General features: G+C 38.3%; 1 long non-coding RNA gene across 1 annotated transcript in view; it reads left to right on the plus strand.

The window, feature by feature from the left end:
- Positions 1-6,749, plus strand: part of LOC109368672 — an 11,734-nt gene extending 4,985 nt beyond the window's left edge. Inside the window, exons 2-3 of the long non-coding RNA XR_002116935.2 lie at positions 5,844-5,961; positions 6,573-6,749. This is a non-coding gene — a long non-coding RNA (uncharacterized LOC109368672). The remainder of the gene's footprint in view (positions 1-5,843; positions 5,962-6,572) is intronic.
- The last annotated feature ends 827 nt before the right edge of the window (positions 6,750-7,576 follow it).

Below are 7,576 nucleotides of genomic sequence, written 5' to 3' on the forward strand. Positions count from 1 at the left end.
ACAACGGTGGAAATGGTATTATCTGTCTAGAAATATTACTAGTATTAGTATTTGACTGCATGTCACTGGGCATAAGATATATTAAAGAAGGACGGTAAAAATAATTATAGGAGTGCTAGTGTCCAAATATGTGCAGTGAGAACAATAGAAAATCACCATTATCCCTTGCCCTCCTAGGTAGTACTTGAGGTCCCAGGCATCTTGTATGTTTGCTGGGTATTCTGCTTGTAGGAGGGAATAAGAGTTTCAATTGGAATCTGGAAAAAAAGTGTGGAGAGAAGCTGCCATTCAAAAATCTGGCATCGGAAACTGCCTGCCCTCCTTCCTAGAACTAAAACCAACAGTTCTTGTGTGCAACACCACAAATGCTCCCAAATATTTTTATAGCTTAAATGGTATGGACTAATGACTGAAACTATTAAGACATGAGGTACAGTAAGGGATAAGTCTCTAAAATGCTCAATCAAATACAGTGAACATAATGCAGTATGGTTGAATATACAAATGATGTGTACTACATTTTCTGAGTTGCATCTCAGCTGAGCTCTGGCTAGTGTAGGGACTTAGGTATAATGGCCTTTCATGCCAATGAAACAGGAACAGGAACATTAATATCTGTGTGTAGTCTGACTGAAAGTGAGAATTAATATGTGTAGAGCCAGGAGCTGTGCAGAAGCCTTGACATGGAACCATGCAGATTCTGACCCTAGCTCTGGGTTGTGCCCTCTTGGCAGCTCTCAGTTTCCATGATGATCTCTTTTGGGGGAAGGAAAGAAATCTATCTGTTGTTTTGAGACTAGCAGTGCTTGACACACAGTGTATGGAAAGTCAAGTCCTGCTTTGCATTTAGATCTAATAAATGCAATGTAGCTCTCAGCTGACTTTAATTTTATTGATGTAGTTAACAAAATCTGGTTCAATGCTCTTGCTTTGCATGACTTTCTTACAATGACTGGTTTGTTTGCTTTTGAATATTATATTTACTCTGTATGATAGAATTACATCTGATCCTCTTGGGCAGAAAAGTCTACTTGCAAAAAATCTTGAAATACGAGCTAACAAGTACTTCTTACTAAGTCTGCAAAATTTTCCTAATCAAATGGATCTATTAAGTGCATTTAATTTTTTTAATTCAACCAACCTTAATGTTTGAAGTTTTGGTGCTTCTCCTGAAATAGAAAAGCTAGTATTACCTTATTCAGAAGCTGGATGTGCTGAAAAATTCATGGATAAAATAATTAGCTACAGGAAATAAGGGTACTTTGTTTACCAGCAGCTGTGGGGTTTGCTTTATATAAAATTAAACAGATCTTAGGAAAATGCTTCCAGAAATATTCAGAAGCAATGCAAAGGTTGTTTTTGTTTTTTTTTTTAATGCTTTGTGAAGATATTGCTACCATCTTTTGAATCAAAACTTGAATAATCTCTCGTTCGGTCTCTGCCTGTGAGATGTATAAAAGCTCTTACTTTGAGGCAGTCTCCACAGGTCTACAATCTGGCCCTAAGCTGGATCCCTACAGCAGCTGGCAGGCAGCTTTGAGCATATTCTGCAGTACTTCTGTTAACTCAATTGTATTTAATGCATAGAGTGCATATTCTACATATACTTTAAATTAAATTTCAGTGCTATGCAGTGTGAGTTGAACACAGTTCTCCAATACGTAGTTCATAGGTCTTATAGATGTCTCTTTAATTTTTTGTCACTAGTGTTCTATTTGTAGACAAGACTTTTTTCCATTCCTGTAACTATGTTTATCTAAATAAGGCATGCTTGGAGAAGTACTTAGCAATGCTGAAATGTTGCTAAGCAGAAAGCTTTAAGCATGAAGTATGAAATGGGGCACAGTATTTATGCTTTACCTTCTAAGTGTGTTTTTTCTACACCTGTTTTTCCTAACTTCACACTGAGGGTTGGTGTAGTTTTTTGTTCTTTTTTTTTTTTAGAAGCATGTGTTTTGAAAAGGATGCTAAAACTAATGCTAAGGAAGTTTATACAAATCCTGCCAAGGCTAAAGAATCAAGGTCTGAATGGAGAAGAATATAGATTAAATGAAGCCTGGGATAAATCTACTTAGTTGTCATATCCTGTAGCTGTTCTGCAGACAAACTGAGGCAACTGGGACTGTCCAGTGCTTCTCAAAAACAATTTGCCTCAGCATCAGGAAAAAACTAAATAACACTTGCTTTGAAACTAATAGGCTGTTCATACTGTTAGTGTTTGCTGTCACCTTCACAGGAAATGGGATACTGTTCCATTTTTATTAACTTATGTAGGTTGTGACTTTAATTAATAGACATTGGTGTTTTCTTGAAGGTACAGAAGGTTCTGCAGGAAAAAATAGTCGCTTACTGAGGATCTCTAATGCCCCGATGAGATCACTTTTTCTTCCTTATTCAGGAAACATGAGAGTAGAGCCAGTTTTGATCTGGGTTATACCCCCACCTGAAGTCAAGGGAGGTAACTGGGTTTTAAATAAGAACAGAATTGGCCTGAGCTGTGCGTGCTCTGGAGCAGAGGAAACCAAGAAGTGATCTCATAAGATATAAAACTTAAAAAGCACACTTGTGGAGTTAATAAATACTACCTTTGAAGACAAATATTTAGCTTAAGATCTTGGTATTTTATGGATAGAGTCTGAGCAAGTTAATTAGTAGGCTTTCATAGAGAGCATATCTTAATACTATTTTTCAGGTGCACTCTGAAAAACTTAAAGATGATAAAGTTTTTTTTTATTAATTTGTAAATTGTGGCAGAAAACCCAGAGTAGAGAAGTCATTTTATTTTGGTCTCTTACTGGAGAAATCAACGTAGAGAAGTGAAAAATCTGAGTGCTGAAATCAAAAGTGTTCCATCTAGTCATTGCTGCCTTCCCTTCTTCCTCTTTCTTGACCATAGTGGCAAACTGCGTGTTTAAAAAGTTCAGTCTGCCTCTTTTCTGTGTAGACAAATGGGAAAAATTGATGGAATTCTTCTAGGTCAACCTATCTCCATTGTGAGACAGCAGGAGAAGTTGTGTTCTGAGATGACAAAGTTACATGCCGTTTAAGGTTACCTTATAAGGCCTTATAACTCCAGTTAGGAGTTCTGGTCTGGGGTTTTTGCCTTTGATTTAACTTGGATTTTAAAGGCTGTTTTAAGTGATGTGCTCATGGAAGTCATGGAACAGTGATAACAGAATGAAGTGTTTAAATGTAACTTTGATGTTAAGTAGCACTATTGTGGATTTGAAGTAAATCAGCATGTAAATCAGTTCCAGCGCAGCTCTCAGCTGGAGCCAACAGCTGTGAAGAAACTTTCCAACCTGTGACAAACAGGGCTTAAATAGTCCTGCAATCTCAACTAAGTTTTCTTGGCTACTGGGTGGATGGCGGATTCACACAGTTGTTTTTATAGTCTTAGCATATGCTACTTTAAAAAAAAAAACTTTCTAAAATCTAAATCTGGTGATTGGTGTAGTCTGTAGCTAATGTTAGGAAGGGTGCTGCAGACAATAGCTGCACAGTTAATTAGTAGATTTTTTACATGTTCCTTTTTTCTTCAACATCTGGAAGCTGTCACCACACAAGTTCAGGACCAAGTTGGAGAAAATTAAGTGTCTTCCTAAAACACCATTATTAGATTTCCCTTTCTGATTAGCTCCTCCAATGCTGGGCAGCACAACAAAAAGAGAACAGGATTGTTCCTGTCCTTCAGAAGCCAAAGTTATGGTGTGGTCACTCTCAGTATTCCTCTGGCTGTTCTCAGTTTGAGATTTTGTTTACACAGTACTTTCTCTTTCCATAATCATATAATGATCCTGGTTTCAGTGGTGGTGATATTTCTTGTCTGGAGAGCTAAAATTTCTGAGTGGCTGATGTATTTCTCATGCTGTAAGCTACCTTCCAGACCTTGAGGTATGTGCATGTTTTACCACTGACTTGTAGAGGAATAGGGATTTTCTCCTTGTTTTTAGGATGGTGGTGAAGATACCAAATTTATAACAGAAATGATGGTTAGATGTAGCTTCTGTTGCTCGGCATCTTATGACCTCAGAGGTACTATGGCAGCAAGCTTTAAAGCATCACAGAAGTGTAAAAGATGTAGCATCTGCTGAGACCCACCTAGCTTTAATATGTCCAGGAGGTTGAGATGCAGACAAAACCACTGTTTCTGTGAAGGTCATGTCTCTGTGAAACCCGATGGGCTCTAGATATAAAAGCCTCCTTTCTCTTGCTTGATTATCTTTTCTGCAAGGCTGGCATTAGGATTTGTTCAAGTGTAGTGTTCGTCTGTGCCCAGTGTGTGTTCATTTCTTTTTGTTGTCTTTATCCAGCTTTTGGTGAGTATTGTTGCTCATTATTGCAGAACGCTTCCTGTCCACATTCTTGTGAGTGCATTTCTGTAATTTCTGCCTCATATCTTGGGTCAAAGTGTTCTTGCTAAAGGAGCAGGTATTAAATTACATTTCTCACTTGGCTTCTCAAGGTTTCTGTTCCTGGCAAGCAGCTGGTCTCTGCAGCTACCCTGGGACTTGCAGCCCACAGCCTCCTGGAAGACAGCTTTGAGCATAACCTCAATGTGAAACTGCAGGCAGAGCAAGCTAAATGCTGAATGCTATCGGTGTGATAACAGCAAAGAGCATGGAAAAATTCCCAACAGCAAGGCAAACTAGAGCTGCTTTCTCGTAATAAGTTTTGAGTTCCTCAAAACCTCACCAGAAGTGCTCCAGGGTGTTGCAAAATAGTGCAATTGGAGCTCACTGCGTGTTTTTGCAAGCGAGTGAGATGACACTGCTGTTGCAGTCCTCCCAACCTACAGTTGAATCAATGACCCCTCAGCCTGGGAGAATACAGCCCTGCATAGTGGGATAGGGATTCTTTCACCCAGGGCAAAGCTGCTCTCTCTGATGAAATGCTGCTGCAAGAAGTAGAACAGGATAGCTGGCTGGGAAGACTGCAGTTAAGTGGCATCTTGCTGATGGAAGGAGTGGGGGAAGGACTTTGGTTTTATGATGCAATATAGATATTACACCATATTCAGGACATACATTTTTTTCTTATATTATTTTGGTAAAAAAAATAAAATCAAGTAATATCAATTTAACAAGCTTTTTTGTTGAAAATGTTTATAGCAAGTAAACCTGCCTCTGAAACACCAGGTAGGTCTTTGTGATGCATCCATACTTAGATATCAGCGGGTTTATTTTAATACAAATATTCTTTAATTTTTTTCTGGAAGCAAGAGTCCTTTCTGTTAGTATTGCCCTTGACTGTAACAATTAACCCTTAAGGTCCTCTCTGCCTCTTGATCCTCACTTCAGTTCAAGCATTCGGCTTTCCTCACAGTGTAAGAAGGAGATCTATTACCCCAAATGTACTTGCTGAGCAGTGTTTGCTTTCTTGAGCTCTGCACACTATGTAATTGAAGGGTGGTGCCACTAATGTGAGCTTCTCTGTGGCTTGCCCAAAGGAATCATATATGCTGTTTTAAAAACTATTTTAAAGGTTCGTATACTTCATACATCTCTCAGCTCTTTATATCCTTTCATTCTTGTCCTTGTTGACTATTAATTGTTGTGCTGTTGAAACAAGACAGAAGAAATAATTCTGTATTGGAATTCACCCTCAGGTGAAAGTAAGATATTTTTTTTCCTTCTGAGGAAGAGGGCCATGTTGTGCACTGTGCCAAGAATGAACTTCACTTGATAGTGAAATCTATACACTGAAAAACAGTCAACTTTCTTTGTTTGGTCATCTGTTTCAGATTCATTGATTCTATGAGAAACACAGTGCTTACTTACATCAGAGGTCTGTTTGGGGTCACATTAATTACATAGTTAATTTGCTGTTTTTTTTTTTTACAGCCTCTAAATCATGCTGTTCAGCAGCAGTATAGTTTATGTATGTGAATTACACAAGGACTGCCTTACTTAAGAAGCCTCTCATACCCCACAGTGAAGCTCCTGCTTGAAGAAATGAAAGGTGAGATTTGCACAAAGCCTGTGTGTGACAGTGGTGCAGCTCTGACTAATGTGGGCACAGTCATCCTGGTGGCAGTTAGCAATGCCTGCCAGCCTCCGAAGGTGTGGGTAAAGGAGCAGCTATTTGGCAGGCTGAGTGTGTTGAGGCTGCCAGTCTTTATACCACAGCTGCAAATAACTCCTCTTTAGAGGACTTCAGGCAGAATACACTCATTCTTAACTTCTGTGTCACCTATTTAAACTGGGACTTCAAATTCCACTTGACAATGTAGGGAGGGGGGAAAGTCCATCTTGGTTTTTGTGGTACCCTGGGTTCTGTATAGGGAAGTCAAGTTATCGTTAGAATGAAGTGCTAAAATCAGACACTAAAAGATGGATTTGCCACTTAACATTCACTGAATTTGAGTTGGGTTCATTCAGTGTAAAATTTAACTGACCATTCCCTTACTACTCCACTAACTCAAGCGTCTTTATAGATTTGAGTACACTGTAGTAGTAGTCCAGTTCCTTCCCAGTAGGGAAGGCAGCATTAACCTGGGTTGGAGTAAGTAGCTCTGACCCAGTGTTCATCACATGTTTGATGTTTGAATCTTGGTCAAATGGCCTCTTCAGGATCCTACAGCTGCTTCCTAGCTGGAGTGTGGCTCCTAGATTATGAGGATTTTATAAATTGAAAGAAGGTGGTACATGATTTAACCTGTCTTTGGGAAATGAAATCACTTTAGAGGTAAGTGAAGAAATAATTATTAATTCTGGATCTTTTAGTTTTGTTTTAGCACCCTCTGGACTTTTCCAAAGATTGTTTGTAGAAATGATCACAAAACTTAAATAACCAAAATCCATTTTTCTTTTATACTCGGGCAAAACAGTTTCTCCTTGTACCCACCTGTGTGTAAAATACATAGTTTCTTCCTTTGTTTTTCACATGTCTTAGTGTTGGGCCTGACAGAGGGATCTTTTTGTTTTGCTTACTACATCTTCACCCTGCATCTGTATTCTACACTAATTTTGCTCAAGCAAAATTTCTAGGTTAAACTCTTCATGCTGCTGTAACTCTTCATTTCTGGTAGTGAGTAATCATGCTATATTTATTAAATATAGCTAATCTTATGGTTAGCTAAACATGCATGAGAACACACGCTCCAAGCTTTAGAGAGAAACACTAGTCTAGTTGAAGAAATAACATTTTTCAACTGTATACTCCTAGAGATGAGAATAGATGGTAATCCAGTGTAAATTCCTTTTCGCATGATGTGTAGTGCTGATGCATGTTATGTATATCATTTTAGTTCATAACCAGGGATGTATCTAAACACAAATGAGCAAATAAAAGGTACGTAAGTTTCCAAAAATGTTCAAAACTGCTCACATTTTTTTTTGCATAGATTTATTGCCTACGTTCCCTGTAGATCAAATATGAGCACACAGAGGTAATGAACAGGGTACTTCTTACAGTGTTTTAACCATGTAAGTGCAGATGCTTTTTTGGAATTCCATAAAAGCATAGAGTACTCATGAAATGATTAGAAAATATTTTATTCATTTCCATATCATGATTTTCTACCCTAAATATCTGACAAGGGTATTCTCAGCTGAAGTGTGCTTTTCATTACTCT

Source organism: Meleagris gallopavo, chromosome 7 (genome assembly GCF_000146605.3).
Source record: "Meleagris gallopavo isolate NT-WF06-2002-E0010 breed Aviagen turkey brand Nicholas breeding stock chromosome 7, Turkey_5.1, whole genome shotgun sequence".
Taxonomy (NCBI): Eukaryota; Metazoa; Chordata; class Aves; order Galliformes; family Phasianidae; genus Meleagris; species Meleagris gallopavo.